This window comes from Peromyscus maniculatus, chromosome 3 (genome assembly GCF_049852395.1).
Source record: "Peromyscus maniculatus bairdii isolate BWxNUB_F1_BW_parent chromosome 3, HU_Pman_BW_mat_3.1, whole genome shotgun sequence".
Lineage (NCBI taxonomy): Eukaryota > Metazoa > Chordata > Mammalia > Rodentia > Cricetidae > Peromyscus > Peromyscus maniculatus.
Genome location: NC_134854.1, coordinates 110,571,233 through 110,580,836, shown reverse-complemented (window position 1 = coordinate 110,580,836; position 9,604 = coordinate 110,571,233). Strand labels below are relative to the sequence as shown.

Genomic DNA, 9,604 nt, shown 5'->3' with positions numbered 1-9,604 from the left:
GAAGGAGCTCCAGGTCTGGAGAAATTGGGGCTGGCCCGAAGGCTCATGGGTAGCTGGGCAGAGGTTGCATCTGGACCACAGAGGGGCCCTTGGTTTGGCTAAGCCTAAGGACTTGGCCCCCAGGTCTGTGCTGAGGAGGTGCAGATGTTGGAGGGTCGGGGGCTCACAAAGGGGCTAAGGGTTGTCACAGGTGGGCATGTGCTGGGCTGGGAGGACCGGAAGCCATGCAGGGAACTGGACTCTGTCATGGCTCCCAGATTCCATCACTCACGGAGCGGACACCTGGCAAGGCACAGGTGCTGTCCCAGACAGATGCTGGGGTAAGCACCTGCCTTCCACTCTCCTGGACCAGGCTCTCCCAAGACTCAATGTCCAGGCAGCAGACACAGCCATGCCGTGGGTTCTGAACTCACCATGAATTGTAGCTGTGGCTAAGGGGCTTCTGAGGAGTCTGCATTTGAGCTGAGACCTGAGTAACAAGAGGCAGTAGGAACCAAGACTGCCTACTGCAGAAAAAGGACCCCAGGCAGAGAAGAACCAGCAGAGGCCTCAGAGGAGCAAAAGTCCATGGAGGGAGGTTGAGTGGCCTGGAACCTGCAGGGCTGGTCAGGGGAGCTGCCTTGAGAGGCGGCAGGGGGGCACCGCGGCTTTATCCAGCCTGTGACTCACATAGGTTGACTATAAATACGAATAGACGCTCTGATCTTGCAAGAAAACTGGGAAATCTGGAATTGTACACAAAACTTCCTAGTTTTTTGTTGTTTTTTAGATTTATTTTAATTATGTAGGGTACACACACGCCCATGAGTGCAGTTTCCTTCAGAGTCCAGAGGCTTCCAATCCCCTGGAGCTGGAGTTACAGATGGTTGTGAGCCACCTGGCGTGGTTGCTGAGAGCCAAACCTGGGTCTTCTGGAAGAGCAGCACACACGTGCTTCCTTAACAGCTGAGCCGTCTCTCCAGTCCTAGTTTTTAAACAACTGTGTTTTTGTTTGTTTGTATTTTTGTTTTGCTTGTTTTTTGAGACAGGGCCTCATGTAGTCCAAGCCTGTCCTCAAGCTCCTGGCCTTCACTTTTTGATCTCCCTGCCTCCACCTCTGGAGCGCTGACGGGGGCGGGTGTGCACTCCAACCCTGTGCTCCGCACTGCACAGCTGGGCCGCACGGGCTAGCTTCTTGTTCTGTCTCCACCTCAGTGTTGTCAAAGGGAGACAAGGACGCTGATGTTACAGAGCTGGGTGGACAGGAAGTGATTAAATGTACTCGTGTCTCCACTGAGCAGTAGGACACTTTCCGTGTACCTGGGACCATGCTAGGTGTGGGGAGTCACAGCCCAGGGAAAAAGGTAAGTCTGCGCTGGTGCATCTCACAGGACGTGGAGAGAGAGAAGCCAGCAGGAAACACCTAGAAGCCAGCAATACCAAAGGGAACAAGCAGGGCAGAGGGGAGCTGACATTAGGGACGGTGACATTTAGGTGTAAGTCCAGAAGGCACTGAGGAGGAGGAGGAGGAGGAGGAGGAGGAGGAGGAGGAGGAGGAGGAGGAGGAGGAGGTATGGCCCCAGGTGGCACCGTGAAGCCAGTTTGAGAAAGCAAACAGCTGTGCAAAGGCCCTTATGGCTAAGGGCTAACAGCAGGACGTTGCAGCTGCACAGAGACCAGGGTGAAAGAAGTGAGGAGTGGACTAGGGTGGAGGTCCTGTGGACTCTGGCCCATCCTCCCTGTCAGAAGGGACCAGAGGAGGAGCGTGCCTGGGGTTGGCTCCAGAAGATCGGCTTGCCGCTGGAGCAGAGGCCGCAGGAAGCCAGGAAAGAGGCTGTTGCAGGAAAGGGTGCTGCCACTAGGTGTGGGCCAAGCTGCCTGGGTTCTGGGGCTTGAGTGTCCAGCCAGTCTGGAGGGCTGATGGCAGGCAGTCAAAGACCAGAGTCTGGCCTGCGTGCATGGGATGGAGAAGGTGTCAAGCCCAGGGCTGTGGGATTGCATACTGTGAGAGAGACTGGAGAAGTTGGGGGACATGGCCCCGTGCCTCGGACCAACCCCCAGCTTCCCCTCCCTCACCACGCCCCCCCCCCATGCCCGGACAAGCCACTAGAATCAAGAATAGGTAAATGAGCAGAATTTTCCATCAGGGTGGTGCCCTGAGAATCCAAGAACAGTAGTGTGGGTGCCCTTAGCCTTTTTGAGTGCCAAGCATGGAGAGGGGAAACCTAGAGGTCCCCCGGCCAAGTTCCCAGTGGCCTGAAGGGTCTGGGACACTGGAGACGGTGGTTGGGCTTCACACAGTGCTGGGCCTCCTCTCCCCTCCCCCTCACCACCTGCAGGTCAGTCAGACCCGGGCCTTTGTCCCACCACCCAGCCCCATGCTCCGCATGGTGCCCCCGGAGCAAACACAGCTGAGTGCTGGGCTCGCGTGCCGCTCCCGCCCCCCAAATCTCCGGGGCTGCAGGGCGGAGGCTTAGCAGGCAGCTGCCCGGCTGGCTAGGCTGGACTCACCGAGGCCCCTCGTGCCTTTCCACTGTGCGCCTTTGTCATGCAGATGGCCCGCTGGCTGCTGCCTAGGGGCCGCTCACTTGGGCGACTTCCACTCACAGCTGACCCGGGAGTGGGGGGCCTCAGGCTGCCGGGGAGAGTGGTGTTGAGGGGCTCCGTGCCTGTTGCCAGCGACCAGGCAAATCACTGGGCGTCTCCGCACCGGCTTCTTGCTGCACCGTGCCTCGAGGAGCTAAGGCTTTACACGGAGGCTGCAAGCACACGTGGAGAGTAGCCCCGGACCCCCACCCACAGTCCCAGCTCGGACCTCAGACTTCTCATGGTGGACCCCTGGGATCCAGTCCCTCCCCAGTCCAGCCTGTGTCTTCCCAGTGTGCTTTGAGGGTAGGGGTAGGGGAGTCTGGGCATGGAGAGGGAGGGCTGCCTCCCGTTCTGCCCGTCACAGCCTGTCAGTCTCATGGGCCGCTGGGTGTCTGAGATGAGGGTGTCAGTGATCATAGCACCCAGGCAAGAATGCCAAGGCTCCTCATCTTGTCTCAGCAATAGTGCTGTGCTGCCCCCCTCCCCCCAGGAGCAGAGAATCTCCCAAACAGGCCATCCGGTGGAGACCGGCTGAAAGTCTTGTATAGGCATCAGGTCTGAGCTATCCTGTGGGGAGGGTAGTCCTGCCATGTCACCTGTTGGGGTCCTTCCTCTCCTGGGCAGGGAGTAGTGACCATCCAGACTTCTCCTCCCCATCCCACTCCCCCCCCCCAGCAGACAATGGATGACAGAGCTTCAAGCCAGGAGTACAGAACAGCACAAAGACCCCCTCCCCCAGTATGTTAAGCTAACCTGGTGATGTTGTTACCCACCACAGGGAAGACCCTGGTGACCCCGGAGGGGCAGGTGGGGAACAGGCAGGTTGCTCAGTCGTTTCAGCTGGTGACTATCCTTTAAGAGGAACACACAGGGGCCGGAGAGATGACTGAGCAGTTAAAAAACATTTGCTGCTCTTTCAGAGGACCCAAGACCTACGCCTTGTCTCTCACAACTGCCTGTAACTCCAGCTGCAGGGAATTCGAAACCTCCTTCTGGCCTCTGCAGGTACCAGCATAAACATGCACATACCCCAACCCTCCTAGATAGACACATAAATAATTAATAAAATAGACCTTAAAAAGACACACCTGGATACCACAGGAAGAGGGGGCAAAGCGACTTCAAAGCCAAGCTCGTTTACCGTGAGGACAGAGAAGATGGGGAGTCTTATCCCAGCTCAGCCAGGTCCAAGCTGTGTGACCTTGGACCACGGACCCTCACCCTTCTGAACATAGTTTTCTCATGTGTTTAAGGAGTGACAATAAATGAATCATGATATATGAGCTTTCCCAGGTGGAATGCACACTCTCATGAGTGCAGTAGCCTTGAGAACCTTCTGGTGGCTCCTGGAACCCTCAGAGATGGACGGCCTCCTTCCAGGCCCTTTGCTTTTGCTGGCCCTGGCTGTGGCCGGCTGACCCAGGCTGTCCCTCTGACTCGGGGTGAGCAGCGGGTGGCATGGGGCATTGCTGGTCTCCCTTTGGGGCTGTGTTGGACTCACTATGCTCTGCCTAGGAGAGGGGCAAAGCCCTCCATCTCCACCTGGGCCTGCAGCTGAGCACTGGAGGGCAGGGGTAGGGGCTGCCTCTCACGCCAGGAGGGGCCTCACCTCAGCCAGATCTGGTTTCTAGTAGGACCGGTTTGTCCAGGTAGCCCTCGATGGACAGGGGAGATAAGGCCTATTGCTGACTGACCAGGCCAGCTAGAGATGCTAGGCAAAGAACGGGGCTAGTCCCAGTCTGAGGCAGAGTTGACTCATACCTTATTCCAACTGCCATCATCAGCTTGGGGGAGGGGGGCAGGGTCCCCCTTCCAAGTCCTTCTTCCTACCTGCAGGGAGAAGAATGACATAATGAGGTGACCCTGGGGAGAGCCATGTTGGGCTCAAGGTTGTCTGAGGTGGGTGTTAGCATGAGGAGGTTCCAAGACTCCAGAGCAGTTACACAGAGGCTGTGAAGGGTGAGGCTGCGGAAGAGGCCACATTCCAACAGGCACCACCTTGGCTCTGCCTCTGCAGTGTGGATGTTGACACAGTCGTGAAGGCCGCTCTAGGCCTGTAGCCTCTCCTCATCAACGGGGTACTCTGCTCTGCCCGGGTGTTCCTCAGGAGATGGGCTCTCTCCTATGAGTGCCCTGGCCCAGCACCCTGCTTGGGATAACTACCAAGTTGGTGGACAACTACTAGCATCTGCCACCTGTGGGGTCCAGACAGAGCTCTGCTCACCCACCCCGTATGCTCACAGGAGTCCTGGCCCTTCCCGTATGCTCCCTCCTCCTGCGGGGGACTGCAGTGTTTCCTGGGCCCTTGACCTTGGATCTGTCCCTGACAGGGGTATAATCTCAAGGTGGGAGGCTGGTAGGATGGGAGAAGGGACCGCATTATTGATGTTTCCCTGGGCCAGGTGACTGTTGTGCCTCCTCTGGACCCTACGCTATCAGGAAAAGCAGCAGAACTTGAGGGAGGGACTCTCTTGCTGGAAATTTCTTTGGGAAGTGACCCCGGGGAAAGGACTGAGCAACAGGAGCAGGACAGACCACACAGGACACGGATACCACGGGCAGAGGCTCCACCCCACGGGCCGCTGCTTTCCTTGGACTCCTAGGGTGCATGGTGGTAAACAGATCTTGAAGGTGGTCTTCGCAATATGCCTGTGGAGAGCAGGGTACGAAGCCAGCTAGACTGCCGTGGGCTTTAGTACAGAGCTGGTCACATGGTCCCCATGACCCACGGCTGGTGGCAATAGGTAGAGAGAGCTTAGTGTGGGGCAGAGATGTCAATGCAGCCCTTGATATGACTTACTGTAAAACAATAGAAAATGTGAGTGTAGGGGGGCCAGCGGAGGAACAGATGAGGGAACAGCAGCCACCGGAAGGCGGTTGTCAGAGGAGGGGCATGTGTGCCGTGCAGGGCCAGGAGGGAAGCAATGGGATGGGTGTGGCAAGGGTGTTCACTGTGGTAAAAAAGGGACCTATCCAAAGGTGGCCCAGGGAAGATTCTCAGGAATCTGGGCTGTGACTGCCCTAGGTGTCTTTCCTGGCCTGGAGCAGATGACATTTGGGAACAGGGCTGCGGAAGGTATGTGAATAAAGTGGAGGGGCTGGGTGGAGCTCTGGATTTGTTGGCTTGCACGTGAGAGCTGCTCCACGTGAGTGATTTGGGATTCCCTAGGAATAACCCAACCTAGCAGGGGATGTCTAGCCCAGGCCAGCACAGCCCCAGATGACAGAGCAACCAACCCAACCCATCCCCACCCAACTCCACCACGGGCTGTGGCTGAGCCCATTTGTCCAGAGCCCAGCCTTGACCGTGGATGGTTTCTGATATGACAAAGGGTGGTGTGAGCCACAGACCTCCTTTTAAGCCGTGGCCATCTCTCACTTCTCCCACCTCCCTTGGACTCCAAGTAGCTACTCTGGGTGGTCAGCCAATCAGAGGGCAGGGCTTCATGGGGCCAAACCCCAGCTGCCCCACCTTTCCCAGTCAAGGTGCCCACTTGTCACTAAGTATGAAGCCTGAGAGGTCCGTGGGTTCTGGACGTTGTCTTCCTGCCCCACAATGACAGTAGTCCTGTCCTGTCACAGTGGTCAGTATCCACACACACATGCTGCAGGGGTCTAGGCTGCCCCACTGTAGACCTCTCAAGACCAGTCCAGATCTAAGTCCCTTTGCCTCGCATGACAGATGGCCTTGGCACTCATTGGCCTGCTGGCCACTTGTAGGTCCCTAATGTTTGGGAGTCGCCCCTGAAGCAGCAGTCTGGCCTTGAGCCGTGGACGTATGCACTGCCACTTCCTACCATGACTGACAGTGACGTCGGCGGGCTGTGTGCGATGTCTCCCGACGGCTTCTCCAGTGTGATTGCCCACAAAGCTTCCTGCAAAGACACTACTTGTTTGGTACCCAACTCAAAACTGGCCGAGCCCATCCCCCACGGGGGACATTTGCTGTATCGACACTAGGCAGCCCCCAAGGCCAGGACCTCTGCCCTCTGGCAAGTGGAATGGGGTGGTTTCTCTCCCCACAGGGCTTTCCCAGTGTGCCCAAGACCTGAGGACCTCACGTTGTTGACCTGGGACATGACACACGTGTCACAAGGGTGGCAATGGCACATGCCACATAGCCCAACTGGCATGATATCACCGATGGAGTGGACAGTGTGGCCTCTTGTCCACGAGGGCTCATCTTTCTCAGTGGCGCGTGAAGCTCTCTGGGCTGGGCCTTTGTGGTGGTGGTCAGTGGAGACCTCCTTCTGTCTCTAACCGGGTTCATCCCACCCTCCTCCAAGAGGCAGAGGGCAGGTGGCCCTGAGCACAAGCAGGAAGTGATTTGTTGTTCATTCGTGATTAACAGTGGAATAAACCAGCTTTAAGTAGATTGCCACACAAGAGTTAAAGGAAGCAAGTGTGGATTCTGTTAGCTGAGAACCACTGCAGGCCTGAGGATTACCGTTCTGTGAGGTGCGAACTCCAAAGCTCTCAGAGGGCTTCAAGGTGCCACCCAAGAGCGTCTCTAAGGGTTAGCAGTGGGGCTCCTAAGCTGTGAGTCTCATCTGAGGCGGGAGTCCAGATCTAGAGATGAGCCACCATGGGTTAAGCATGGATTTCTCAACAAATACAGGACAGCAGAAATAAACAGCCCACCTGCTCCTGTGTCCTTATCCTCAGAGTGGCCTTGGTCCACTGGAAGAAGACCTATTTCATGGATAGCATGTGGTGAACAAAGTTGCCACTATGAAAGCAAGGGCATATGAGAAACTAACTCTGCTGGGAACAGGGCCAGGATCCTGGGACAAAGGATATTTTAGCTGCACCCCAACGAAGGAATGCAAATTAAGGCAAAATAAGAACCTTATTAAGGTGGGGGTGGGGGTGCATGCCCTTAATCCCAGCACTCAGGAAGCAGAGGCAAACAGATCTCTGAGTTTGAGGCCAGCCTGGTCTACATAGGGAGTTCCAGGACAGCCAGAGCCATGTAGAGAGACCCTATCTCAAAAACAAACAACAGAACATTATTGGTAGGAGGCACAATATTGCGAGGGCCCGGGGGCAAGCAGATGGGGTCATTAGAGACTCCGTAAGGTTTTCTGCACAGGGGCCAGGTGAGAGATGGGAATGGAATGCCAGGGATTTTATCTTCCAGCCCGTAAATGCAGGGTAAGGAGTTTGGATGTTTCTTTTCTGCGCTCTGTGGAAAGCCATTGGAGGGTTTTAAGCGGGGCAAAAACCTATCGTGAGTCACATTTGGCCCCGGAGGTCAGAAACAGAGGCGAAAAGAGAAAGACCCACTGGGAGGTGTTTGTGTAGCACAGAGGAAGGCAATGGCTGCCTGAAACTCAGCGCCAGGGTCAGGCAGGGCGCCTCCCGAAACTCCACGGACTCGGGCCCGGCCCAGCCTGTCTAGCTAAGCCTGGTTTCTGGCATACCTTGCTGCGAGAGAGTTTGGCAATGTCACCTTTTTTGGGAGACTTTGTGCTGAGGAAGAACCTAGAGACAGCATGAAGCAGCTCTACCATGGTGACTATTCGGTCTCCTCGAGGATGTGCACTGCACACACATGGTGCACATACACACATGTAGACAAAACATACACGTAAAATGAAACAAGTACATCTAAAATTATTTTATTTAGTGTAGGGCACACATGTCACACATGCCTGGAGGTCAGAAGACAAGTTGCAGGAATTGGGTCTCTCTTCCCACCATGTGGGCCCTGGGGATCAAACTCATGGGGTCAGGCTTGGTGGCAGGCGTCTTTGCCCCATGTCAGCAGCCCCCGCTGTCTCCTCGTGCTCACAGTTACATACACCGTGGTGGTCTGGTTCTGAAATCCCCCTGGAAAGTCAGTGGCTCACAGCAACGATAGTGTGTGTGCTTAACTCGTGTTTCTTGGGTCAGGAATCTAGGAGCATTGTGGCTGGGTGCCGACACAGGGTATCCCATGAGGTTTCTGTTAGCTTCCCACTACTGTAACATAATACCTGAGACAGTGAAACTTAAAAAGAGGGAAGGTTTATGGCCTTGGAGTTACAGAGAGTTGGCACTATGGTTCCTGGGCCCTGGGCCCTGGGCTTTGAACCTGTAGAAGGCAGTACATAAAAATGAGAGCTAAAGGTAGAGGAAACTGCCGCCCTCATGACAGGAACCAGGAAATGAGAGGACCGAGGAGCCAGAGTTCCTACTCAAGATACCCACAGTGAGCTGAAAGCACCTCCTCATAAAGGTCTCACTACCTCCCAGTAGCAGCACTCTGGGCCCTTCTGGAACATTCCAGAACCAACTAGAGCAAGGTTGCTTCCAAGATGCCTGTCGTTATTTTGAGGTGGGGTTGGGGATGGGGCATGCTCACCCCTGGCCCATGGAAGCAGGCTGTTGGTGAGGGTGACTCCTCACCTCTTGGACCTCCCCTGGTCTTTTGACGCAGAGTCTCTGGTAATGCCACCATGCCTGCTGGCCCAGCCTCCAAAGCTAGGCTCTGCCATGATCAAAACACCTTGGAGAGGAAAGGCCTCAGTCTCAGACCCTTTGAGTGGAGGTCTCGCAGGGACATCTAGCAGTCACTAGAGGGGGCCTCCCCCTCCTTGTTGGCCCCAGGGTGATGGAGGCCAGCAGGAGCAAGCCATGCCTTGGGCAGATCAGCCTGAGTGGATTCATCAGCACTCAGAGCCCAGGACCCTGCCACGCCTCTCACCTGCCTGTCTTCCTCTGTCGTCCTCAGGCACTTGGAAACTCCCCCTGAGTCCATCCCATCTCCAACTTTGCAGGAAAAAAAGAAATAGACACTACAGAAATACCCCATCTTCCTGTGACCAAGCACCGAGTGTGTGTGTGTGTGTTTGTCTCCTGCAACTTCAGTACAAGAGTCAAATGTAATCCAAGACAGCTGCCAGCAGCTGGACCTCCCACCTTCCCAAGGACCCATCACTGTCACATCCCTCCCTCTCCCCCTGCCCATGCCCCTCTCTCAGGCATGCTCCTCTTACCTCAGTGGACCTGAAGCTCTCCCGCCTGCTTCTCTCCGACTGCCTCCCTCCCCTCT

General features: G+C 55.8%; 1 long non-coding RNA gene across 1 annotated transcript; it reads right to left on the bottom strand.

Moving 5' to 3' along the window:
* Positions 1–8,173: 8,173 nt before the first annotated feature.
* On the bottom strand, positions 8,174–9,308 carry LOC143272435 (uncharacterized). Its single transcript, XR_013049984.1, has 2 exons — positions 9,257–9,308; positions 8,174–9,058 (listed from the first exon to the last, which is right to left on the bottom strand). It is a non-coding gene; the product is annotated as an uncharacterized LOC143272435 (long non-coding RNA).
* Positions 9,309–9,604: the final 296 nt, after the last annotated feature.